At 45.4% G+C, this 27855-nt stretch overlaps 1 protein-coding gene across 2 annotated transcripts in view; it reads right to left on the reverse strand.

Annotated features, from left to right (window-relative positions):
- adgrl2a (adhesion G protein-coupled receptor L2a) overlaps positions 1-27855 on the reverse strand; it is a 400733-nt gene that overhangs the window by 337694 nt on the left and 35184 nt on the right. Inside the window, exons 2-3 of one of the 2 annotated variants that reach the window (XM_067989839.1) lie at positions 13531-13580; positions 12182-12249 (exon numbers count right to left, since the gene is read on the reverse strand). The gene's annotated coding sequence lies outside the window, so the exon portion shown is untranslated. The remainder of the gene's footprint in view (positions 1-12181; positions 12250-13530; positions 13581-27855) is intronic. The other variant, XM_067989840.1, reaches the window with a different exon arrangement.

A 27855-nucleotide genomic window follows, 5' to 3' on the forward strand; every position in this document is an offset into this window, starting at 1 on the left:
TCTGGAAAAGAGAAGGCTGAGGGGTGATGGGATAGAGGTCTTAAAGATTATGAAAGGGTCCGATAGGGTAGACGAAGAGAAAATGTTCCCAACTGTGGGGGAGTCCAAAACTAGAGGTCATCAGTATAAGATAGTCACTAATAAATCCAATAGGGAATTCAGGAGAAACTTCTTTACCCAAAGAGTGGTAAGAATGTGGAACTCGCTACCACAAGGAGTAGTTGAGACAAGTAGCATAGATGCATTTAAGGGGAGGCTAGATAAAAACATGAGGGAGAAAGGAATAGAAGGGTACGTTGATAGGGTTAGATCAGGAGAGGTGGGAGGAGACTCATGTGGAACATAAGCACTGGCATGGACCGGTTGGGCCGAATGGCCTGCCTCTGCGCTGTAGACTCAACGTATATACAGGAGGTGGGCTCCTCGGCCTCTTCTGGGAAGTGTGCCAGATTGGGAGGGGAAGAGCCTTGCCAAAGCAGGCCTCAGGGGCCTGTCACTGTGGGTGAAAAAGGCAGCTATTGCGTTGCCTGAGGGGAAATTACTTTTCGCTGAAAATCTTACCTTTGACCACAGCCTCATTCTGAGCATGCTTGCACAGATTCTTCTTCACTTGAAGCCCCAATGTCCCTTCTGCTGTTCTTTGAACACGGAACGCCAGAACCCTGACAGGTTGACCCTGCAACCACCATTCCAACTGGGCCAATGTAGGGAACACGGAGGATGCCATGTTTCCCTCATCGGCATCCAATTAACAGAAAGATTAAAAAAAAAAGAAAAGAAAGGAGAGTTTCCGCTAGTTTTGTGCCCAGATTCCAGCGCGATCGGCCGAACCAATGCAAAAGATCGTGGAATTTTAAACGTAAGTGAGTTAAGCCCAAAACCACATACGTTCGTGTTTACCGCGATCTTTTACGCCGGTTCAAGATTCAGTTCGCCCAGATCAGGCTCCGCCCACAGAACTGGCCACGCCCCCGGGTCGACATTGTGAGATTCCACCGATTGGGCTGATTCGGGAAGGCTCTCCAAATTGGGTTCATTCTCTTAGGCGCATAAACACTTCTAGGCAGGTTTTAAAAGTTTTTTCGTATCAAAAAATATTTCATTTACTAAGCAACTGACTAGTGTACACCAATGAAACTATTAAATGGTTCAATATTAAATAGTTTTTTTAAAGTCATTTTCAGTGATTTTAAATCAGGTCACTCACAGGTGGAGGACTGGGCACCCTTAATAAAAATGCTTATTTTTGCTGATAAACCCATTTCCAGCTGTATTAATAAAACTGCACCAGTTTACCACTCTTAAATACACCAAGGAATATTGCCCAATTGCGCTGGTTCGTGGAAGATTTTACGTTTGTGATTATGCAAATTAACTTTAGCAGCAACTTGAACTGTAACCTAACCAGCACAATCTCAAGCACATTTTAGGCACAATTTCCTGATTGCGCTCAAAGCGGAAATTCTAGAAGCGAGAAAAAGAGAAAGAAAACAAAAGATTAGGTACTCAAGTGCTGGGCTGGAACTTGTACCCATAACCTTGTGACCCAGAGGTGAGAGGACTACCGACTGAGCCAACTGACACTTCTTGCTTTTAATGATCATCTCCATTATAATTGGGCCTCCTTCCAATTGAAATGTTTACCCTTTTGCCTACATAATAAGTCAATGCATTCCAAGAATAATTCATTATGTGTTGCACCACAATAGGGCACACTTAACTGAATAAATTAAATGCAGGTGAAAGTGTCACTACGTCATGCTGCAAAATCACAATTAGATCATTGACCAGTCTCAAGCCCAGAAGGGTTTACACCACAGCAGTGCCAACAGAGCAGCTGTTTCGAGGCCAGGAATGGATTTATATTGGCATCGAGCCAGTATCCCAGGATTACAAGGGTTTATTCTGCAGGTTTAAACCTAATGCAGTTGAAATAATACTCTCACAAAGGTTAGAATGCAGCGCCCACAGTGGCTTAATTGGTAAATACATCACCCAATGTGATGCTGAGCCACACAGACCGAGAAGGTCCCAGATTCAATGCACAGTTAGGACCGAGTAGATTGATCTCAGCCAAAGCAGCAATTAGGGTGCGACGATCCACTTCAGTGCCCCCCAAGCCAGGGGTGGGGCAAACTAAAAAAAAACAATTACCAGGGGTTCCTGCTCACGTTGCTAACCAGTGACATCTGCTAGAAAAGAATGAATGCGTTGAGACTGGGTGGGGACGGAACCATGCTCACCCATGATGTCAGACATTAACCAGTCACTAAATCACCCTTGCTGACAGCACAGTCTGCCAAACAGAACAATTAATAACCATTAACATTACAGCCCGCAATACATGAAAAAAATTTCACATGAAGGTTTCGGGTTCAATTCCTGCTCTGTGTTGAGTTGGTTGGGCAGCAGTTGATGTGCTATCTTCGGCCTCAGTCTCCCATGGCCTACGAAGGTCTCAGGTTCAATGCATGAGTGAAGGTAGCCAATCTCAGTTGCTGTGCCTGTAGACTGTTACTGTAGACTTCAGTGACAGGGAGGGGTAAATTGGCCAGGGTTGGGGTGTGTGTGTGTGCGCGCGCGCGCATGCATATATATAGGGGAAGGACAGGATTGGGCTCAGGCGTCTGGGCTCACACACAAAGACTGTCACTTGGATGGGGCACTGTCGAGTTGCAACCGCAACCCAGCACGAGTTAACATCTTCAGGTGAGCAGCAGAGAAAATTTTGGCAGGGGGCGTTTGGGAATAGGATGGGGAGTTTTCACATACGACCAGCAATTACATTAAAGAGCAGCCAACATCCATGAGAAGAAGAATTTACCCGTGATTTGGGTAAACAGCGTGACTAAAGGCTGTAAAGATTTAATCTTCTACGGGTGTAGCTCCTGACTTTAACAGACAATGACATCCACCCTGTTCCCGGGACATTTAACTTAATAACATGCTCTACCAGGCATTCTTCAGGTACCTTTCTTTAAACACTGGCCCTCAAATATTGACCTTTTTAAAGAGTCGCACCTGGCATATCAAAGTGTCGCACTAAATCTTATCAGCGGAATGGCATTTCGGAGCTCTCAGTTTTATTAACGCCCTGCAATGAATGTCTAATAAATGCCAATTTGCTCTTTAATAAACTAAAGAGCTTTCAAGCAGGACGGTAATGTTGTCCTGGGATGAGATGTGAAAATAAACCCTAAAAAAATTACAACTGATAATCTAATGAATTAGACTTGGAGCAAATGTAAGCGATTCCCTTTTTTGCTACTTGTTGTAACTGTTCCGCAGCAATGTATCCATATTAATCATTATAATGGCTACTGGGCTGCTTCGCTGATTACACTGAAATGCAATCACATAAAGTCGCGACAGGTAAGCAAGCACCACTGTCTGTTGTATAATAAATCACATCCTACTTCAAAAAAAAACGACACTGCAGAATCTAAAAAGGCAGAAAGAAGCCAATTGCAAAACCCATGCAAGTGTTGTCACCAGGAATTCAGCAAAGTGTGATGGTGGGTGTCTGAAGTTTTCATACTGTGTCCAATTGAACTGTGAAAAATACCCAGCAGTACACTTCTAGATTGATTTGTGGTTGGTTAACAGGTCTGTCACCAAAGGTAGTGGGAACGGTGGGGAGCAATTTGAAAGAAGGGCTTGCATTTATGTAGTGTCTTTCACGACCGCAGGTCACTTTGCAGCTAATGAAGTACTTTCGAAGCGTAGTCACTGTTGTAATGTAGGAAACGTGCTAGCGAATTTGCACACAGCAAGATCCCACAAACAGCAATGCGATAATGATCAGATAATCTGTATTTTCGGTAACGGTGGTTGAAGGATAAATATTGTCCAGGACACAGGGGAGAACTCCCCTGCTCGTCTTAGAAATAGTGCCGTGGGATCTTTTACTTCCGACTGAGTGGGCAGAAGAGGCCTCGGTTTAACGTCGCATCAGAAAGACAGCATTTCCAACAGTGCGGCACTCCCTCAGGTGAATTCTACTGCCACCGGGCTCCCCAAATGCAAGTCATATGCTGGGACTCGATTCAAGACCAGCAGCCTGGAAGACCCGGTAAAACCGATTCTTCCCGGCACCCTCTCTCGGTGATAAGGAGAATTCTTTTCTACGCAGCGAGTTATTACGATCGGGAATGCACTGCCTGAAAGGGTGGTGGAAGCAGATTCAATAGTAACTTTCAAAAGGGAATTGGATCTCTACTTAAAAAGGAAAAAAAATGCAGGGCTATAGGGAGAGAGCAGGGGGGAGTGGGGTTAATTGGACGGCCCTTTCGTAGAGCCGGCACAGGCACGATGGGCCGAACGGTCTCCTTCCGTGCTGTAACATTCTACGATGTGGCCTGAACAGTGTCAAAAAACATCAGTGCTAAAATGAACTCTAGTGCATCATTGCGATATAAACGGATTAGGGTAGTCCCTGCCCCGCAAACGTTTGTGGAAATCTAGTTGATGAAGCCGGTGCCCGTTCAATGACACAAATCAGAGCAGTTTGGTGGCCACTCCATTAAATTCAATATTACCTGGATTCCTCGTGTTGTCACAGCCATGAGGGTGAGCAGCAGCTGGTAACCACAGCCCTGCAACCGAACCCAGTTGGGAGTGCAGTGCAATAAATGTAATAATCACTGGAAAAAAATTAACTTTAAAAATCAATAACTATTTGCCCAGCAGTTCGTAAACAAATTGAGATAAGATGCAGCGATTTCATCAATTCGCACAAAGAAACCAGGTCAAACTTTTTTTTAAAAACTCATTCAGTGCTGAACATTTTTGTCACAGACACAGTAACAGGAGTAGGCCATTCAGTCACCTCGAGCCTGTTCCGCCATTCAATTAGATCATGGTTGATCTGTATCTCAACTTCGTCCACCAGCCTTGGTTCTGTAACCCTTAATACCCTTACCTAACAAATACCTATCAATCTCAGTTACAAAATTTGCAATTGACCCCCAGCCTCAACAGGATAGAGTTCCAGATTTCCACTCCCCTTTTGTGTGAAGAAGTGCTTCCTGACATCACAAATGGGAGGATACTGAGAGGTGTAGAGGAAGTGAGGGACCTTGGAGTGCATGTCCACAGATCCCTGAAGGTAGCAGGACAGGTAGATAAGATGGTTAAAAAGGCATACGGGATACTTTCCTTTATTAGCCGAGGCATAGAATACAAGAGCAGGGAGGTTATGCTAGAACTATATAAAACACTAGTTAGACCACAGCTTGAGTACTGCGCACAGTTCTGGTCACCACATTACAGGAAAGACATGATTGCACTAGAGAGGGTACAGGGGAGATTTACGAGGACGTTGCCAGGGCTGGAGAATTTTAGCTATGAGAAAAGATTGGATAGGCTGGGGTTGTTTTCTTTGGAACAAAGGAGGCTGAGGGGAAATCTAATTGAGGTATATAAAATTATGAGGGGCCCAGATAGAGTGGATAGGAGGAATCTATTTCCCTCAGCAGAGGGGTCAGTGACCAGGGAGCATAGATCTAAAGTAATTGGTAGAAGGACTAGAGGGGAGCGGAGGAGAAATTTTTTCACCCAGAGGGTGGTGGGGGTCTGGAACTCACTGCCTGAAAGGGTGGTAGAGGCAGAAACCCTCAACTCATTTAAAAAGTACTTGGATGTGCACTTGAAGTGCTGTAACCTACAGGGCTACGGACCAAGTGCTGAAAAATGAGATTAAACTAAATAGCTCTTTATCGGCCAGCACGGACATGATGGGCCGAATGGCCTCCTTCTGTGCCGTAACTTTCTATGATCACCACTGAATGGCCTCGCTCTAATTTTAAGGTTATGCCCCCTTGTTCTGGACTCCCCCTACCAGAGGAAATAGTTTCTCTCTATCCTATCAAATCCTTAAACACCTCAATTAGATCACCCCTTCTTAATCTTCTACACTCAAGGGAATACAAGCCTAGCCTATGCAAAATGTCTTCATAATTTAACCCCTTTAGCCCCGGTATCATTGTGAACAGTAACATTCTGTTTTCACTGAAATGTTTCTCTCTTTGTTCAGTGAATATGGACTAGATTTTCAGAAATCTCACACATACGCACAAAAAGGCTATCATAAAAGACCAAGGGAATGTTGCATTGGCAAAGCTGCTGACTTATGGATGAGATGTTAAACCGAGGCCCCGCCAAATGGATGTAAAAGATCCCATGATACTATTCGAAGTTTTCACTAGTGTCACTAGTGTCCTAGCCAATATTTATCCCTCAACTAACATCATTAAAAAATAGATTAACTGGTCCTTCACCTTATTTGCTGTTTGTGAGATCTTTCTGTGCACATATTGTAGCTGCGTTTGCCCACAAAATAACAGTGACTACACTTCAAAAGTGATTCTCTGGATGTGCAGCACTTTGGGACATCCTGAGGTCAGGATAAGCTGTCAGCCGAGGCTCAGCTGGTAGCACTCTCGCCTCTGAGTCAGAAGGTTGTGGTTTCAAGCCCCACTCCAGAAACTGGAGCACGTAATCTAGGCTGACACTCCCAGTGTTGAACAGAGGGAGCGCTGCACTGTCAGAGGTGCCATCTTTCCGATGAGGCGTTAAACCGAGATCCCGTCTATCCTCTCAGGTGGACGTAAAAGATCACATGACACTATTCGAAGAAGAGTGGGGGAGTTCTCTCCAGTGTCCTGGACAATATTTATCCCTCAACCAACAGCATTTAAAAAAAAACTTATCTGGCCATTATCACATTGTTCTTTGTGGGATCTTGCCATGTGAAAATTGTCTGCTGTGTTTACCCACACTACAACAGTGACTACACTTCAAAAGTACTTCATTGGCTGTGAAGTGTGTTGGCAAGTCTAGAGGTCGTGAAAGGCGCTATATAAATGCAAGTCTTTCTTTCTATGTAAATCCAAGTTCTTTGCTTTCTTTAAGATGATAGCATCTTGTAATCAAAGAAAGGCTTGCATTTATGTAGCGCCTTTCACATCCCCAGGACGTCGCAAAGCTCTTTACAGCCAATTAAATGCTTTTTGAAATGTAATCCCTGCAATTTTGTATGCAAATTCAGCAGCCAATCACACTTTTTTTTTTGGTATAATAGTCCCAATTAATTCAAGCATACTTGTTTAAAGAAAAGGAAGACAATATTTTTTCCTCCCTCCTTTTTCTGATCCTCTCTCTAGACTGTTGCTGGGATACCGTTCCGCTACTGCCAACAGCCCTCTAGAAACTATGCCAAGTAGTCATTCTTTAGCTGTTCAAATGCTGCCAGCTTTCCACACAGCCACCAGTAACACCAAAGTGAACTTGCTGGTCCGCCTATGGCAAATGTCCCCTCAGCGAATCCAACAACTTGGTGTTGCCAATGGCAGGGTGAGTGAGGCCTATGCTCAGGATCTGGTGGCCTTAAAAGATGCATTGATGCGCAAGTCTAGACAGTGGCTGGGAGGGATATTCAGGCACCGAGTACATCAAAGCCAAGCCTGTTTTTTGTCCACAAGATAGCCAATGTCAACTGACACCAATTGAAGCAACACAAAGACCACCCAACTGAGGTCAGCTAACTCAGCACTGGCCTGTAGCGTGGTGGTTGTATTACTGGACTGGTAATCTGGAGGCCTGGACTAATAATCTCAGAGAATTTGAGTCCATATCCTACCACAGCAATTTGAGCATTTGAGTTCAGTTTAAGAAAAAATCTGGTATCAGTAAAAGTGACCATGAAGCTTTTGGATTATTGTAAAAACCCAACTGGTCCACCTGGGTTCCTTATCTGGTTGATGGCAGCTGTGGCTCAGTTGGTAGCGCTCTCACCTCTGAGTCAGAAGGTTTATGGGTTCAAGTCCCACTTGAAGCACAAAATCTTGGCTGACACTCCAGTGCAGTACTAAGGGAGTGCTGCACTGTCGGAGGTGTCGTCTCTCATTTGAGACGTTAAACCAAAGCTCTGTCTGCCTTCTCAGGTGGATGTAAAAGATCCCATAGCACTATTTCGAAGAGCAGGGGAGTTCTCCCTGGTGTCCTGGCCAATATTTATCCCCTCAACCAACATCACTAAAAACAGATTATCTGGTCATTATCACTTTGCTGTTTGTGGGACCTTGCTGTGTGCAAATTGGCTGCTGCGTTTCCTACATTACAACAGTGACTGCAGTTCATTGTGACTGAGCTTCATTGGCTGTAAAGCACTTTGGGCCGTCATGAAAGGCACAATATAAATGCAATTCTTTCTTTCTTTATGTGACTCCAGTGGTCGACTCTTAAGTGCTCTCTGAAGTGGCCGAGCGAGCCACTCGGTTATATCAAATGGCTTGCAGCTGTTCAAAGAGAAGGCCTATCCCCACCTTCTCAGGGAGTCGAAGGATGGTCAATAACTGCCGGCCTTGCCAGCGATGCCCACATCTCGAGAATGAATTTTTTTTTTAAATATCGCTGGAGCAGCTTCTGCACAGAATGTCTAAATTGTGGATTAGATCGAACATGTACTGAACGTGTTGTACGTCAGATGTCAGTGCAGAAATAATGCAGCTGTCCTCAAAAGGGTCACTCACAGTCTCTATATTCTCCGTAAAAAGTTCAAGACCGCAACTGTGAACCTCTCCTAATTGTTCAGTTGCCAAAAGCAATGTATAAAGGAGTCACACACGGCCAAAAGATCCCAGGTTCAACTCTTGGTCAGTGCCGAGTCAGATGATCTTTCAGCCGGAACAGCAGTACTAGGCATCGCAAATGACCTTATAGTCCCCTCCTGAGTTAAAGAGGAAGAAAGAAAAGGAGAAAAAAAAAGCAGCCAAAATTCCCATCCGTCAGGCAGAATTTTCCACTTCGGTGCTCCTGGTGTCAGCTGGGAGCCAACATCAGGAAATTCTGCACCCCCGGCCCCTTTAATTGTGACAGGCGGAAAATTACAGGATGGACAGATGAGGAATATACCGATATATGTCCCTGGTACATGCTAAAGTGGTGGAAAACTCCGGCCCCAATCTCTATCCGGCCATTCCTGTTGGAAAGTGCACGTATGTGGAACTTCAGCCGAAACCAGGGACGGACTTGGCTGCGACGCCCCCTAAAGTCGGATAACCCCTCAAAGCTCGCTGCTCAGACTCGCACACGAGGAATGGCTGCCTTGGGCGATGTTATGGAGCCAATGGAACGGTACCCCAGTAAGGAGCAGGAGAGAAAGAAAGAAAGACTTGCATTTATATAGCGCCTTTCACGACCTCAGGATGTCCCAAAGCGCTTTACAGCCAATTAAGTACTTTTTTTTTTGAAGTGCAGTCACTGTTGTAATGTAGGAAATGGGGCAGCCAATTTGCACACAGCAAGCTCCCACAAACAGCAATGTGATAATGACCAGATCATCTGTTTTTAGGGGTGTTGGTTGAGGGATAGATATTGGCCAGGACAGTGGGGAGAACTCACGTGCTCTTCTTCGAAATAGTGCCATGGGATCTTTTACATCCACCTGAGAGGGAGGACGGGCCCTCGGTTTAATCGTCTCATCCGTAGGACAGGAAAGCAAAATAAAATTAATCCCTCTCCATTTTATTTTGGAATAAAAATGTTACTGCGGCCCTTAGGAGGTTAACGGACAAATATACGGAAAATGTATTCAAGTTCCATTCAAAGCCAGAAGAAAAACTGAAGCCATTTCAAAATTGCTTCCGAAAGAATCTGAACTTCTTGATGTGTGCAGTCATAGAAAGTGAATCAATCTTCATTCATGATTCAGAATAAACATGTACAATGTGTAATCAATAGACCAGTCAAAGTCCAGAGACATTGACAACTGTTAACAGCAAAACGACTAATGATGCAAGTCCTCAGAAAGCTGCACTGAAAAGGCAGTATAGGACTGCAAGGGGGAGTGCGCCCACATCCCAACAAGCCATCGATTCATGTGCTGTCACCTGCTTGCCTGAGTTGGACGATTCCGCATCAGATTGTCACTGGGGCTCAGGATGGAGTGCCGTGTAAACATTAGGTATCCAATCGTAATGACCTGAGCAGCATTGACCCCATTAGATTGTAACCGCCACTGGCTGATCTCCAGGAACACCATTCACAGCAGACACAGACTACCCTCTGAGCCTGTCCCAGACTCACCTGGAGAAGGATGTAGTCCAGACACGGTCTGCCCTCTGAGCCTGTCCAAGACCCAGCTGGAGGGGGATCCAGTCCAGACAGGGTCTACTATCTGAGCCCGTCCTAGCCCCCACCTGGAGAAGGATGTAGTCCAGACATGGTCCGCCCTCTGAGCCTGTCCAAGACCCAGCTGGAGGGGGATCCAGTCCAGACAGGGTCTACTGTCTGAGCCCATCCCAGCCCCCACCTGGAGAAGGATCCAGTCCAGACATGGACTACTATCTGAGCTTGTCCCAGGCTCACCTGAAAAAGAATGTAGTCCCAACACAGTCTACCAACTGAGCCTGTTCCAGCTCCCACTTAGAAAGGGATCCAGTTCAAACATGGTCCACTATCTGAACCTGTCCTCGCCTCCATCTGAAGAGGGATGTAGTCCAGACATGGTCTACCATCTGAGCCTTTCCCAACCCCCACCTGGAGAAGGTGAATTCCAGATTAGTGGGGAGAGGGGGTTGTAGGCCTGGATCCTCCTTAAAATCCACATAATATCTTCTTCTTTGTTCGGCATTTCTTTTGCTTCCTTGCGCCGTTGTGAAATGCGTGAGACAGTTTCTTCTACATCTATGGTGATACAGTGTCAGCCATGGCTCACTTGGTAGCACTCTTATCTGGGTCAAAAGGTCACGGGCTCAAGACCCACTCCAGAGACTTGAGCATAAAATCCAGGCCAACACTCCCAGTGCAGGATTGAGGGAGTGCTGCACTGCCAGAGGTGCCGTCTTTCAGATGAGGTCCCGCCTGCCCTCGCAGGTGGACATAAAAGATCTCTTGGCACTATTTTGAGCAAGGAGTTTTCCCTGATGTCCTGGCCAATATTTATCCCTCAACCAACATCGCTAAAAAACAGATTGTTTGGTCATTATCTCATTGCTGTGTGTGGGACCTTGCTGTGCTCAAATTGGCTACTGCGTTTCCCACATTACAACAGTGACCGCACTTCAAAAAGTATTTCAGTGGCTGTAAACATAAGAACATAAGAAATAGGAGCAGGAGTAGGCCATACGGCCTCTCGAGCCTGCTCCGCCATTCAGTCAGATCATGGCTGATCTTCAACCTCAACTCCACTTTCCCGCCCGATCCCCATATCCCTTGATTCGCTTGTGTCCAAACATCTATCCATCTCAGCCTTGAATATATTCAATGACTCAGCAGCCACAGCCCTCTGGGGTAGAGAATTCCAAAGATTCACAATCCTCTGCATAAAGAAATTCCTCCTCATCTCAGTCTCGAATGGCCGACCTCTTATCCTGTGACTATGCTCCCTCGTTCTAGACTCATTAGCCGGGGGAAACAACCTCTCAGCATCTACCCTGTCACGCCCTGTCAGAATCTTATATGTTTCAATGAGATCACCTCTCATTCTTCTAAACTCCAGAGTACAGGCCCATTCTACTCAACCTCTCTTCTTAGGACGACCCTCTCATCCAGGAATTAATCTAGTGAACCTTCATTGCACCACTTCCAAGGCAAGTATATACCTTTCTTAGATAAGGAGACCAAAACTGTACACAGTACTCCAGGTGAGGTCTTACTAAAGCCCTGTACAACTATAGTAAGACTTCCTTACTCTTGTACTCCAACCCCCTTGCAATAAAGGCCAACATACCATTTGCTTTCCTAATTGCCTGCTGTACCTGTATACTAACTTTTTGTGATTCTTGTACGAGGACACCCAAGTCTCTCTGAACACCAATAGTTTCTCACCATTTAAAAATATTAGGTTATCCTACCAAAGTGAATAACCTCACATTTCCCCACATTATACTCCATCTGCCAACACCTTGCCCACTCACTTAACCTGTCTATATCCCTTTGCAGACTTTCCCACCTAGCTTTGTATCATCAGCAAACTTGGATACATTACACTCGGTCCCTTCATCCAAGTCATTAATACAGATTGTAAATAGCTGAGGACCAAACACTGATCCTTGCAGCACCCCATTAGTTACAGCCTGCCAACCTGAGAATGACTCGTTTATTCCCACTCTGTTTTCTGTCCTTTAACCAAGCCTCTATCCATGCTAATACATTACAACCCAACCCCATGAGCCCTTACCTTGTGTAAAGTGCTTTGGGATGTCCTGAGATCACGAAAGGTGCCATATAAATGCAAGTTCTTTCTTTCTATTAAAAAAAGCAAGCTGTTGTTGTTGATACAAACGAAATAGCGGATGTCGCACATTCCATTCACTATACTGTTCAGCAACACGCTCTAGCCATGTTTCATTTTGAACCCGCTCTGGTGATTGTAAACACGACAATACTTTGTCGTTCTGAACACAATTAAAAGGCTGCAGGCTCTTTCTTTGATGACAGTCCCTCTGGGCTAAAGAGCAAAGCAACAAACGTATTTACTGTAACCTGGGCTGTCATGTTCAAAATATAGCCCCCTATAAAGAATTGCACCATTTTGAATGTTGAGTAACTATTCCAGGCCAGACACAGAGTGCCTATTGTCATCTAAAAGGCTCTCACCCAGAAACATTGTTATCGTCGCCAACGATTCGAACTGATTGTACGAGGTCTGTAATTGCCTCTAAAAAGGTTCCTGTGTGCTGTTGTAATATCACACACGCAAATACTCCATGCATTTCACAGGGGAATTGTACATTTTTTTTACCCCTGCGCAGCCGGGGGTAAGTAATGTTGCATTATCATAATCTTGTTAAGTACAAGGGTGATGGTGTGGCCATTCTCAAAGGGTGTGAAACGGAGGATGCCCTGATCTTGCGAGTGCAGAGATTTAAAAAACAAAATTCAGAAACAAGTTAGTGATGTTTTCCACTTAATAAAATGAGATCTATGGGTCTATTAACTCATGTGTGTGCGTGTGTGTGTGTGTGTGTCTGCGTTCACAAATAGAAATTGTGACACTCAAGCTGGCACAATGCCCAGCAGCATTCAGGTGGTAGACTAAATGGGAAGGCCACTCATCACCAAACGCATGCTGCCATGTCGACAAATTACATCGAATAACGAAGTTTACAGCCTTGCAGACGGAGACCATATTCCGCAAAGCGTCCAGTAAGATGAGAACTTTCCATTCATCAGGATAATCTAGCGCTGATAATTAGTGCACAGCTACAATCTCCCTCTTGCGAAGGAAGAAAAGAAGCCATAAATTCTTTTGCTAATTAAGATGAACATTACCCTCGTAAAGTGAACCAAAACGTGCATGACTCCAAAATCCCCCCCCCCACCGGCCCGAGAGAGATCGGCGATATTAAAGAATAATTGCTTTATGTTTTCGACCACAACAAGAATACGCATCTTACACCTGAGAGAATTCCTAACCTGCTCCGGAGCGATCATCAGGAGGGGTTTCCAACTGTGTATAGATGATTCTCTTTATCTAAGTTATTATATGCGCACATCTTTTTAAATAAATGCAGACCTACAACTTACCACGTTTAGAAGTTGTGGGCCTCAGCATCTTGTTGGAGCGTCGAACAGTCCTGCAAAGCAGAGAAGACAAATACATGTAAAAGATTAATCCGAGGGACTGTCATCTTCAATTTACAAAACGTGTGTGTGTGTGTGTGTGTGTGTATAAAACAAAACAACAGTTACATTTTGTACTGAGAGGTTTCCATTTAGGAGCAAGGTGACTTGTCTGGACAACACACTTCACAATCGTTAACGATAGAAAAATATGTTAACCTGTCACATAGGAACAGGAGTAGGCCACACTCTGCCCCTCAAGCCTGTTCTGCATTCAATTAGATCATGGCTGATCTGTATCTCAAACTTGATTTACCCCCTTTGTTTCCATAATCCCCTAATACCCTTGCCTAACAAAGATCCTTTTTACAGTGCAATTCCAACAAACTGCACTTGTTTCCTCGTGGTATTTGCGAGTGCACAGGCAAAGAGTGTTATTTTATGCTAAGGTCTGAAGAGGGCAGTACGCTCTGTGGGTTCCTCCCGCTGCAGCAAACCCCGACTGAAGAGCGCACAAGCAGACGGGACTCGGGAGCCAGCGAGTGCCTCCGTCAGCTCTTCCCAGCATAGTGGGAAACATTTCTGTGCGGGCTAAAGGTCGCGGTCAAGGATGAGAGAGAGTGCAGCGTGGAACTCGTCCAGAAGCAACGTGACACACGGAAGAGGCTGAGAGACAATCACTCCCAAGAAGTGTGATGTTTTTATAAAATCAATATCATCGTGAACCGTGCCTAACCGGAGTAGTAAAATGAGTGTCAAAAACGGGGCTAGATTTAATTAACTCACGACTTGCACATTTCATCACTTATTGCTATGGTAACATTCAGTTGCTCAGCAGCCATGCAGGCTTTAATCAGATAGTTGCAGTCATCTTTTCCTTGCTGCAGGAATGTTGTTAAATTTACAGCCCAGACTTGATCCCACTGATAACTCCCAGTAATTTAGTGCTGGCTATTTCTAAAATATATATATTACCACACACAACCAAGGGGGCCGGTACCCTGACGACTGACTAAAAGATACAAGTCGAGCCCAGACTTCCCTTATGTAATCATAGGTCCATTGATGCTCCACTGACATTCAGCACCGATAATCTACATTTTCATTTCTCTAAGCCTCTTTTGTGGCTCTTTTTTTTTTCCTCATCCAAACCGAGATAATTGTTTTTTTTTTAAAAAGGTGATTCCTGAAACATTGCAAGAAAGCCTCCCTCGCCAACACCACCCAATCCCACCACAGACGACCGCCAAGTAAACACAGCATAAAAAGGAAGAATCCAGGGCTAAGGGAAAATGACATTTTGCTCATATTCATACTTTATATCTTCGCTAAAAAGAGATCCCTAACGTTTTGAGTTTTTGCGTCTGCTGTACCGAGCCAAGTCCTTGAATTATTGGATTAGCAGAGGAGGCTGGCTTAGGCTGTGCACTTTCCAGCTATAGACTGTTATGTAAATTTCATGACAGTTCATGCTTGCCGTGATAATGAAAGGGATACAAAAGGTTTCCAGGCGAGAGGGAGGGGCGCGGGGTGGTGGAAAGACCGGCGTTAAGCCTTTTTGATGCCTTAAGCAGGTCACTTTTTAAAAACATTTAGCCACGGAAGAGTCTGTTGGATGGTGCTTCATTGTTGCCTCAAACAGGGATCCGGATTTTAACACGTTCTCTGGGACTCGCAACGCAGCGGGGTCTGCTGGCAAACATTTTGTACATGCACTGTTGGGAGGGGAGGTGGGGGGACAACACAGACCGCATTAGCAGCGAAGTTCAAAAGGAAGAGGGAGCACTTCACAGAAACAACATCGCCAAAGAAAGATAGAGCTTGAATGCAAGCCGATAAATTGTACTCGGGGAAACATGCCGATTAGAATAACAACTCACTGCCCACGCCACAGTGTCTTTTTGTAAAAAAAAATATAAGGAGGCATTAGAACACGAACACAGGAATGTAAAGGGCCCCGGACGAGATCCTTGCCATCCATGCCGTTTGGGTGGTCCATAAATTTGAAAAATCCCATACGTTGCACCATCCCATTAAGAGAGTGAGGAGGGAGGACAGGAGAGATCTCTTCATGCGAAAGGAATGCCCAGCTACACACACACAAACTACACACACACACAGAATGATTGCCTCTCTTAAGGAAAGCGTAAACATTGGAAGCAGATGATGATACGGGGCTATAGGGAGAGCGCAGGGCTCTGGGATTAAGAACATGGGAATATAGGAACAGGATTAGGCCATTCAGCCCCTCGAGCCTGCTCCGCGTTTTGGGTGGAATGGCCTCCTCCTGTGCTGTAAAGGTCTGTGGTCGTCCTCAGTTCACTTTCTCTATCCTGCTCCCTCTTTCATTTTCTGCTTCCATTGTTTTTTGAGGGCGGTTTGCTCCATATGATCACCACCCTCTTGTAAAGAGGTTAGATCTGAACGGTCTGTTCTCCTTCCCTCTTCTGAACTCGAGACTGTGCTACAACTTCTACTGGTAACTGCGTTGTTATTAGGCTAGCTTGGTGTACTTGTACCAATAAGCCATAGGGAAATTAGTACTTAAACTTGCGCTTTTATATTGGGCTCGGGTTGCCGCCAGTACAGTGGCAGCATTTTTGCCTCTAAAGCAAAAGGTCACTGGTTCAGGCCCAAGTTCAGGGCTTCAGCACATAATGTAGGCTGATACTTCAGTGTGCACACTGAGTGAGTACTGCACTGTTGGAGGTGCCGTCTTTCGGTTGAGGTATTAAACTGAGGCCCCATCCACCCGATGTTAAAAGATTCCATAGCATTTATTCAGAGAAGAGTGAGGAGTTCTACTTGTCTCTTGGCTAATATTCTGACCTCAACCAGCACCACCAAAACGGATTAACTGGCCTTTATCTCACTGCTATTTGTGGGCCCTTGCTGTGTGCAAATTTGGCTGCCTTGTTTGCCGACATAGCAACAGTGGAAGTAACACTATGGAAGTAACTCATTGGCTGTGAATTGCTCTGGGATAACCTGAGGATTTGAAGGGAATGATATCAATTCTTCATCCCAGTGTTATACATCTCAAAATGCTCTCTCCAGACACAACACAAGTACGGAAAGAATCTGTATTTCTAATTATAAGATGCATTCTTATTCCTCCCCAGTACATTCACACAAATCTTCCAACATGCTCCTGCTAATTTTTTCAGACATACATAATGAATTCCGTGGCAATCTATAATAGCTTGACAATATTGAAATTCAAGCTGTATTTGAATATAATGCAACACACACATTTTCAATCCAGATCTTATATGTGCTAATATCACGTGACAACACCACTTCACTATGCGGCACCAGCACGATGGGCCGAATGGTCTCTTTCTATGCTGTATCATTCTATATTAACAGCACCGGTTGTCAAACTTTGCCGTGCGGGGACCCTGACGCAAATATTGGCGCACACTCCCGGGGAACTTCCTGTCCCAACTTCTGAAAGACAGTGTCAGCTCCCCAAAGGAAAATATTCTTTGGGGATGACATCTGCAGAAAACAAGTCTGTGTCGGTACATAGAGGAACAGAAAGAACATGTTGGCAAGTCAACAAACAGAGGAAAGAAAGAAAGGCGTAGAATTTAAGATGCTGGAGACAGCGTGCTGGTTGGCCGCTTTGTAGTTGGCCTCAATTGGAGGGAAACCTAATGACCTTGTAGATCACCCTGGTGACACCCTCATGGATCCTTTAAAGTCTATGGACCCAAACTTCGATGTACAGGGGCTCAATATAGAAACTGTTGCCTTGCAGTTTATTGGATATCGCTTAACAAAATCCGGAATCCTGTTGAGATTTCACTTGATAAAGCAAAAAAAGTGGTGAAAAATCTTTGCTCCCAACTACGAACTGTGTCTCAACACCAGCGCCGCTTAATTCCATTGTAGTAATGAATAGGTGCAGCTATGGAAACAATCAGCTATTCAGAGTATACATGCCAACTCTCACGCTGAGTAATTATACATAGTGCCGGCACTCAAAATAATTAAGGTTGATTTCTCTGCGCCTTCGCACACCGGTCACCTCCCCCAGTCTTGTTCTAGCATGAAGCCGTCACCTTATATTCAAGATGACAGGGTTCCTTGCTCGCACTCCCGGCAAGACAAACATTCCACCGCACAGCAAATTAAGCAATCCTCCCTCGGAAAGACGCTTGACAATAGATGTAACTAATTCACTCCCACCAAGACTTCTGCACCCAACCTTAAAAGCACGGGTAATTTGCAGGGTTCTTAACCTGCAATTATCTCCAATAATAATGTAAATAAATGAATGTCGCTGATTTAACTGCCTGCCCCAAAATGTTGGTTGATTAAGGTTAAACGCAACGACTGAGCAGATTATTTATGCTGATTTGCCTGTGCTCCAAGCTGTTAAAGCTGCTGCATCTCCGCCACTCATTTCTTTTTTTTTTATATGCAATCACTGTTAAATGTTAAGCAAAGATGATATTTGGGTACATTGGTACTTAAAGGGCCTGAATGCAGAACTACAGCAACAACTTGAATTTATGTAACGCCTTCAATGTAGTAAAACGTCCCAAGGCGCTTCACAGGAGCATTATCAAACAAAATGAAAATCTGACACCGAGCCATATAAGGAGATAGTGGGACTGGTGACTAAAAGCTTGGTCAAAGAGGTAGCTTTTAAGGAGCGTCTTAAAAGAAGGAGATAGAGGTAGAGAGGCGGAGAGATTTAGGAAGGGGATTCCAGAGCTCAGGGCCGAGGCAGCTGAAGGCACGGCCGCCAAAAGTGGAACAATTAAAATCAGAGATGCTCAAGAGGCCAGAATTGGAGGAGCGCAGAGATCTTGGAGGGTTATGGGGCTGGAGGAGGTTACAGAGATAGGGAGGGTCGAGGCCATGGAGGGATTTGAAGACAGGGATGAGAATTTAAAAATCGAGGCATTGCCGGATCGGGAGCCAACGTAGGTTAACGAGCACAGGGGTGATGGGTGAACGGGACTGGGTGAGAGTTAGGATACGGGCAGCAGAGTTTTGGATGAGCTCAAGTTTATGGAGAGTGGAAGCTGGGAGGCTGGCCAGGAGAATATTGGAATGGTTTCATTTTACATGGACGAGAAGAGACTGCATTAGTGGCAATGCCACCATGCGTTCACACCATTGGTCATGCCTGCCAGTATAATTTTTTTGGCCACTTTTCTGCACTCCTCAGACATCGACTCTTTCTCGACGTTCGAGCCTAGTCAGTCATTGTTGTCAGGCTATTCAACAACGGGGAAGGGGGCCTAACGGCACGGTCTGATCCTGTCCTCACCTGATGTCCACACATTGCCTTTTGGTGTCAGTCGTGTGGCTCAGTTAGTAGCACTCTCGCCTCCGAGTCAGAAGGTCTTGGGTTTAAGTGCCACTCCAGAGACTGGAGCACATAATCCAGGATGACACTCCCAGTGCCGCCTTTCGGATGAAACGTTAAACCGAGGCTCAGTTTGCCGTCTCAAGTGGAAGGAAAAGATCCCACGGCACGATTTTGAAGAAGAGCAGGGGAGTTCTCCCCGGTGCCCTGGCCAATATTCATCCTTCAACTAACACCGAAAAACAGATTATCTGGTCATTATCTCATTGCTGCTTGTGAGACCTTGCTGTGCGCAAATTAGCTGCCACATTTCCTACATCACAACAGTGACTACACTTCAAAAAGTACTTCGTTGGCTGAAAAGCGCAATGGAGTGTCCTGAGGTCATGAAAGGCGCTGTATAAACGCAAGTTACAAAGAGTTGCAGATAATTTACAGCACAGAAACAGGCCATTTGGCCCAACTGGTTTCTGCCGGCATGACTTTCTTTTGTGTGGCTCAGTTTTTCCCAGCAGAGCCTCAGGTGAGTTTTATTGGCATGTTTTGCATAGGCATTTATTGACGCAATGAGCCGGGAGAAAGGAAATAAAGGTTTTGATAATGTAAGATTTAAAAATAATGAAACTGCATTTTAATATTATTCATGAGTTGAGTCACTGTCTGCGTTCTGGGTGAATGCACCAGAGGGAAAAAAAAACTTTTCCTCGAGGCTCAAAGACTGGAAGCGGAATGAGGAGCCAAAGGGTTTGGCATGACAAAGAGTCACCCTCAACTTCCGTTTATTTATAGATCTTTTTTCTCTCAGTGAGCTCAGTGGGAAGGACAAGGAACTCCAGTTTCAGTGTGTTTTAAAAAAAAACAAGGTGCAAAAATACTCGTGAAACGACCTTCAATGCTGCTGCGGGAATATATTTTTTTTAAAAACCCGATTTTGAACAATAGCAGCATGCGACTGGGAATCTGCAAATGCCGTGGGTTCGGACAAATTTAACACAAGTAATTTCAACAATCTTTCTCCTGATGCTGGGTTTGGCAGCCAGTGTTGCCCGGGCAACCGTACCCCAGAAAGAGTCAGCGTCTTCAGGAGAGAGAATGGGGAAGGGATAGATAGTTAGAAAGGTGCAATTTAATAATTATAGGAGGTCTTGAATTTATCTGGTGAGTGAGTGAGTGAGCGAGCGAGCCACGGAGATAGTTGAGGTTCCAGGTTTAGAACATAGGAATACGAGTCGGCCATTCAGTCCCTCGAGCCTGTTCCGCCATTTCAATTAGATCATGGCTGATCTGTATCTTAACTTCATTTACCATAATATCCCACGGCCGACAACGATGGGGTGAAGGAAGCTCACCAATGAGGTGCAGTCACTAGGATGAGGCACCAGTGCCTGTGGAACTGTACCACTGCACGAGTCACTGCTTTCTGAGGAAAAATTGTCCAGAAATGAGTGACTAAACTTTATTCCAGTCACTTGGGGCAGATTTATTAGGTTCCCTGTTCTTTAGCTTCCTTAGGTCTTTGCCGGTCTTTCGTTTGACCTCTACAGTATAGTTCAAACCGTTCTGGTTGTTGGCTTTCACCCTGAACGTGCTGAATTGAAAACTAGACCTCATGAGGGAAGATGTCCTCTGTGAGTTACATGCAGCAAACCAGAATCTTGTTTGTAACAAACTCATTTAACAATTTTGCTACACTATACACAAAGGAAATCTTCTCCTACAGGTCTTGATTTTTTTTTTAAAAATGGAAGCCCTTTTTTGCCCCCTCCCTTCATTTACACCTGAGTCTCGGTCCTATGGGGTCGTTAGTTATTAAGGCTTTCAAATGAATTTTCATCAGCAGCTCGCCAAACATCAGAAGACAAATTCCCAACCCCCTCGCTCCTGCTTGGCTTTGGGCTCGGCAAGCGTTGTCAGATCATCAGATCGGCACTGAGGAGATTCTGGTCCAGTCATTCCCTCACTGCTTAACGATACGCTGGGCACATTCTAGGATCTCACCCAACGTGCGATGGACACGGAGGAGGTCATTTTAACCTAACCCACACCACAGGAAAGAGGCAGGTCTGGGTCGTATACCCCACCCCATTCCAGTCAACGGGGGGGGGGGGGTAAAACGACTGTCCAACCAAACCCGCCCTTGCAGATTAGATTAAAATTATTCCCCCCACCCACAAACCAAAGTGTCTGCTGCCTATTCGACCATGGGGTGGGGACAGGGGCAACACACAGCTCAAGTCCTTATCCTGACCAAGAAGATTAACAGATAATAAAGCCTTTTCATTTCCCTCAGTCTTCTATTTAGTTTGGCCCTTTACATTCTGTCTCTGCCAAACCCCTAATTTGCTCCCCCCCTCCCTGTAATTTTACAGTCAGTTCGATTCTGCTGCCAAGATGACCTGAAACACACATCATTCACTGACATTCCTCTAGAGGCTTGAAGGGTTTTTATAAACTAAATAATCAAATACAAACTGTGGTAAGAGTTTGATATCCTTTTCATTTCCTTTCAAAATGCTCTTACCATTTTTCACAACAGCAGGAATATGTCAGTACTTCCCTGTTGATAAGCAACTGAAAGAATTACAAACACACACATTAAGTACATGATAAATCTATAGCCGCTGAACTGCTGGTTAGCTACCAATAGAGATACAATCTTACAGTAAGTACATTTGTTTTAAAATCTGATCTGGTCAGGACCACCTGCTTGGGTGGAAGAGCACCAGTCACATATAGCAGTCCACAGACTGACCCGGGCACGTAGGAAATATCAGGCCCAGTCGACAAAGCATCATTCCTACGGTGTGCAAGCTGCCTGAAACACAGCAAGCTCTCGAGGTTAAACACTATGCTCAATGCATTCGTATGCGATTTCTTCAAACCCTATTAGCAGGGCGAATTAATCCATTTCAAATAAAGAAGATTGAAAAGAACTTACATTTCTTCCATAGAATTAACAGTACAAAAACAGGCCAACTGGTCTGTGCCGGTGTTTATGCTGCACATGAGCCTCCTCCTACCCTACTTCATCTAAGCCTATCTTTCTATTCCTTTCTCCTTCATTTCTATAGCGCCTTTCACAACCTCAGGAAGTCTTAAAGCGCTTCACAGCCAATTAAATACCTTTTTGAAGAATAGTCACTGTTGTAATAAGGACTGTAGGAAACGCAGCAGCCAATTTGTGCACAGCAAGGTCCCACAAACAGCAATGAGGTAAATGACCAGTTAAATTTGTTTTTAGTGGTGTTAGTTGAGGGATATATTTTTGGCCAGGACACTGGGGAGAACTCCCTTGTTCTTCTTCAAATAGTGCTGTGGGATCTTTTACATCCACCTGAGAGAGCAGACGAGGCCTCGGTTTAATGTCTCATCCAACAGATGGCAGCTCTAACCATGTGACAGTGGTGCACTAAAGTACCTCGCTCAAGTGATCGCCTTGACAATGCTGGCAGGCGATTCGAAAGTCGGGGTGGGAAAACATAGTTAAGACTGAGCCCCCTCTCTCTCTCTGTCTAGAGAGAGAAACGCAGGGTAAGTGGATGAAAACACGCCTAAAAATACCTGCGAGTGAGAGCATGAGTGAGTGAATGTTTAATTTTTAACCATGTATGATTATTTCATTTATCGATGGAACTGTGTACATTATCCCTAGGGCAGTGATGGAACTCTCTGTTATTGAGACATTGATCATTGGACTTGGGCCAGACAACAAGAGCGTATGGTATTTAAATGAGCCGTCAGCCCACCATCAGTCTGCAGCGACAGAGTTAATGGACTGACGGACCAGCTTTAGAGCGGATGCTTTGCTAACACCGCGGGGGTTCCTTCACTCAGTCAGGATGAAGCTCAGGAGCAGTCGGGTCAGCAATTTCCCCTAACGAAAGTCCCACTCCAGATACTTTGCGCACAAAATCTAGGCTGAAACTTCAGTGCAGTATTGAGGGTGCGTTGTACTGTCAGAGGTGCTACCTTTCGGATGAGGTGTTAAACCAAGGCCCCCTTCTGCCCTCTCAGGTGGATGTAAAAGATCCCATGGAACTATTTCGAAGAAGCGCAGGGGAATTCTCCCCAGTGTCCTGGAAATTATTTCTCCCTCAACCAACATCATTAAAAGCCATGATGTGGAGATGCCGGTGATGGACTGGGGTTGACAAATGTAAGGAATAGAAGTTTACAACATGGAAACAGGCCCTTCGGCCCAACATGTCCATGTCGCCCAGTTTATACCACTAAGTTAGTCCCAGTTGCCTGCACTTGGCCCATATCCCTCTGTACCCATCTTACCCATGTAACTGTCCAAATGCTTTTTAAAAGACAAAATTGTACCCGCCTCTACTACTGCCTCTGGCAGCTCGTTCCAGACACTCACCACCCTTTGAGTGAAAAAATTGCCCCTCTGGACCCTTTTGTATCTCTCCCCTCTCACCTTAAATCTATGCCCCCTCATTATAGACTCCCCTACCTTTGGGAAAAGATTTTGACTATCTACCTTATCTATGCCCCTCATTATTTTATAATCTTACAACACCAGGTTATAGTCTAACTGTTTTATTTTAAAAAATGTTTTAAATAAAACAGTTGGACTATAACCTGGTGTTGTAAGATTCCTTACAAACATCATTAAAAGCAGATGATCTGGTCATTATCGTTTTGTTGTTTCTGAGACCTCGATACGCACAAATTCGCTGCTGTGTTTCCTACATTACAACAGTGACTACACTTCAAAAATACTTAATTGGCTGTGAAGTGCTTTGGGGCGTCCTGAAAGGCGCCATATAAATGCAAGTTTGCTTTCTTTCTTTGGCCTTGACAAACGCTATAGAAATGAACATAGGAATTTACAAGACCAGGGAAAACCCATCAAGGTGCCTCTCACTCTGAAGTATGTTTTGTGAGATGTTGGAGTTTAATTTTTCAAAGACGATAACAGCAATGGGTTTTGAAATGCTGTAATATGTTGATTTTTTAAATCAAGGTCAAGTTGCATTGGTTTCATTAAGGATTTGAAATGAATTTATCTAAAACAGACATCGTGCGACACTCCCCTGTGGCCTTGTGGGTAAAGCACTGGAAGCTCACATGGTTTGACCAGTGGTTCATGCGGGGTCAGCTGATCTCAGTCGGGGTGACACTATGATTGGCCTCAACTCCCCTGGCCTCGGGACTGGGGAGCAGTGGGGGGGGGGGGGGGGGCAGTGGGGGGGGCAGGGGGGCAGGGGGGGGGTGGCAGGTGGGAGGGATGAAGCAAAAGAACATTAGCCAGGGTTCCTACTTTCGATTGCTGTCTGGTGACCTCTGCTGGGCAGTGCCCACGAGTGCATGTCGGTTAAGGACAGGGTCGGCTGTAATGCCCCTCACGGTGGTTGGAGACACTTAGGGCTCACTTTTGAAATGGTGGCGGGTTGGCAGCTGGGGGGGGGGGGGTGCGGTGAAGGTATGCGTGGCAATAAAAAAAAACTTACCGTTTCTGACGCGATCGCAACGTAATTGATGATGATTAGAGCTCTCTCTGGGTTTCACGCCGGGCAGCCAGCCTGATTGACAGGCTAGCAGCCGACAGGAGCTGCGATGCGAGGGGGGGGGCGGGGGGTGGGGGGGGGGTAGAGAAAGAGAGAGAGCGCAAGACGTCATCCGGCGCTGGAACGGAAGATCGGGGTGGGGGGAAAGAGAGGGGTAGGTCGGGGGGGACGGAAGAGAGGAGAGGGGGAGATCGGAGGGACGGAAGAAAGGAGAGGGGGAGATCGGAGGGACGGAAGAGAGGAGAGGGGGAGATCGGAGGGACGGAAGAGAGGAGAGGGGGAGATCGGAGGGACGGAAGAAAGGAGAGGGGGAGATCGGAGGGACGGAAGAGAGGAGAGGGGGGAGATCGGAGGGACGGAAGAAAGGAGAGGGGGAGAGGGGAAAAATCGGAGGGACATCAGTGGGCGAAGAGGGGGAGATCGGAGGGACATCAGTGGGGGAAGAGGGGGAGATCGGAGAGGGAGACATCAGACATTGGAGCAGAATGGAAAGGTGGGTTGATTTTGTGTTTTAACATTGTGCAATGGTTCTTTATTTAATTTATTTTATTTCTTTTTGCCTGATCCTACCCTTCACGCCATCAGAAGCTGTGGGTAACTTAAATCATTCTAACTACCTAATATGTCACAAGTAAAGTGCCTTAAGTACGTCAGTGAGGTACATTTGGTTCTTTACCTGTCATGGGACTTACAGATTCGGCATGCCTGCACGCACACAGGTGCGCCTGTGGGAAACTCGGAAGTCGGCGGGTTGGAGCCGGCTTCCGAACCCGCTGTGCATTTCTGAAATTTTTGCAGCCCCCAATTTAGGTTTAAAATTGAGCCCTTACTGTCTTAGCCTGCACGTTAAGAGCTGGTGGGGGGGCTAAATCAGGTACCAGGGGAACTATAGTTCAAAGAGTAGATGCCATCAAGAGAGAAGGCAAGAAAGCTAAGAACTGAAAATCATTTCAACAAAAATGATCGGAACTATGCTGAGGTAAAAATAAAACAATTAATATTAAACTCAACAGATTCTGACTAGGAACACGCGTCACCATTCCCCATCCTCATGGCCTTTCAGTGACTATTACAAATTATCAACAGTTCCAAAGGTTGACCACACCTCCCCGCAGCTCAGAGTCTGAATAAAATATAGGCCTTTAGGCCTCTTAGGTAGGCAAACTGTGACCAGAAGGGAGCTCAAAGCCTCTTCTCTTTGGTAGCCAGTTTCCAAGCCGCTCAGCTCGGGCTGTACTGTCAAATGTTTTATTCATCAGCCGGCAACTGGGTCGCCAAACGGATTGGGATGTTTACATCAGGCCTCGTTTGAGAGATAAATCTTTAAAACAGCTGAAATGGCAAGGGGGTCAGTCGGGACGCAGATGTCTGCCAGGGCTGTGGGAAAAATAAATAAATAAATAGGGGGAAAATAATGCCCGAAAGTGAAATCAAACCACGCGGTTTAATGATGTCCTTCAGCAGATGGCAATTCAATATAAGTCATCGGTTAATTAGTAAAGGTCAGGACGAGGTAGAGTCGTTATTGGACAATATCCTCTGCAAACGGTCCGTCATCACAAGGGGATACCTGTCATTCATGAGGAGGGGCATGTTTGGAACAATTAGATATTTGTTCCAGTCTCGTTGGTACTGTGCAGGCACTGAGCTGTCTGTATAATGCCCTGTTCCTACTGTGGCTGCATGTTCACAGAGAAAGAAAACATACATTTGCTTCGGGGTCTGAATGACAACTATCAGCACCATGGAGCAAACCAAAGCAGGTTTCGCTTTTCTTTCCCCTCTCTTTCTCTTCCTGAATGAACCATCTTGTCCTAACAGTCACTCTTCACGCCTTAGGCCCAGACAGTGAATATTGGCTGGGTATTCGACCGTGGAGGGCATTTCCGTTAAGCTCATCATCCAATATCCACAAAGGGATAGCGACGGTATTTGGTGTACTGCACGTGTTCAGTTCTGAGCACCGCACCTCAAAGGATATATTGACCTTGGAGGGGGTGCAACGTAGATTCACCCGAATGAAACGGGGGTTCAAAGGGTTAAATTATGTGGTGTATGAAATGTTAAAAGAGTTCGATAGGTTAGATACAGGGAAACTATTTCCTCTGATTGGGGGCAATCAAGAACGAGGGGACATAATCTTAAAATTAGAGCTAGACCATGCTGGAGGGAAATCAGGAAGCATTTTTCCCACACAAAAATCTGGAATTTTCTCTCCCCAAAAAGCTGCGGGACAAATGAAAATTTCAAGATTGAGACTGATACCCTTAACTACAAAAGTGTATCAGGGGATATGAAGCTAAGGCAGACAAATGGAGTTGAGGTACAGATCAGCCATGATCTAACTGAATGACGGAACAGGCTCGAGGGGCTGAATGGCCTACACCTGTTCCTATGTTGCACTAACGATAGGGGGGAAGGTTGATATCCCCCGCCGACCCCGCTCCCTACGACAAAGGCACTAAAGCAAATTGCCACCATGGTTGAGATTAACTAACTCAGCACAGGTCAGGAACTGAACCCGAGTCCTGCTGGTCACTCACACAGTGCCTTTACCAAATGAGCTCTACGACTGCAGTACTCATGTGCAGCAACGAAAACACTTGCCGTTCACTGGGCAATTTTTCCTCAAAGAGGAAAAGTTTTGCAGGGCTATGGGAAAAGAGTAGGGGTGTGGGATTATAATTGGACGGCTCTTTCAAATAGCCAGCATTGGCAAAATGGGCCGAATGGTCTCCTTCTGTGCTGTAAGATTCTATGATTGTCAGCCGAGGCTCAGTTGGTAGCACTCCTGGCCTCTGAGTCAGAAGGTTGTGGGCTCAAGTCCCACTCCAGAGAGTCGAGCACAAAATCTAGGCTGGCGCTCCAGTGCAGTACTGAGGGAGTGCTGCACTGTCGGAGGTGCCGTCTTTCGGATGAGACGTTAAACCAAGGCCCCGTCTGCCCTCTCAGGTGGACGGAAAACATTCCATGGCACTATTTTGAAGTAAGGAGTCTTACAACACCAGGTTATAGGACTATCACCTGGTGTTGTAAGACTCCTTACATTTGACAACCCCAGTCCATCACCGGCATCTCCACATCATGACTATTTTGAAGAAGTGATGTGGAGATGCCGGTGATGGACTGGGGTTGACAATTGTAAACAATTTTACAACACCAAGTTATAGTCCAGCAATTTTATTTTAAATTCACAAGCTTTCGGAGGCTTCCTCCTTCCTCAGGTGAACGATGTTGGAAATGAAATCCTCGAAATGAAATCGCATTTATAAATCACAGAACCTGTGATTTATAAATGCGATTTCATTTCGAGGATTTCATTTCCAACATCGTTCACCTGAGGAAGGAGGAAGCCTCCGAAAGCTTGTGAATTTAAAATAAAATTGCTGGACTATAACTTGGTGTTATTTTGAAGAAGAGCAGAAGAGTTTCTCCCCAGGTGTA

Source organism: Heptranchias perlo, chromosome 9 (assembly GCF_035084215.1).
Source record: "Heptranchias perlo isolate sHepPer1 chromosome 9, sHepPer1.hap1, whole genome shotgun sequence".
Classification (NCBI taxonomy): domain Eukaryota; kingdom Metazoa; phylum Chordata; class Chondrichthyes; order Hexanchiformes; family Hexanchidae; genus Heptranchias; species Heptranchias perlo.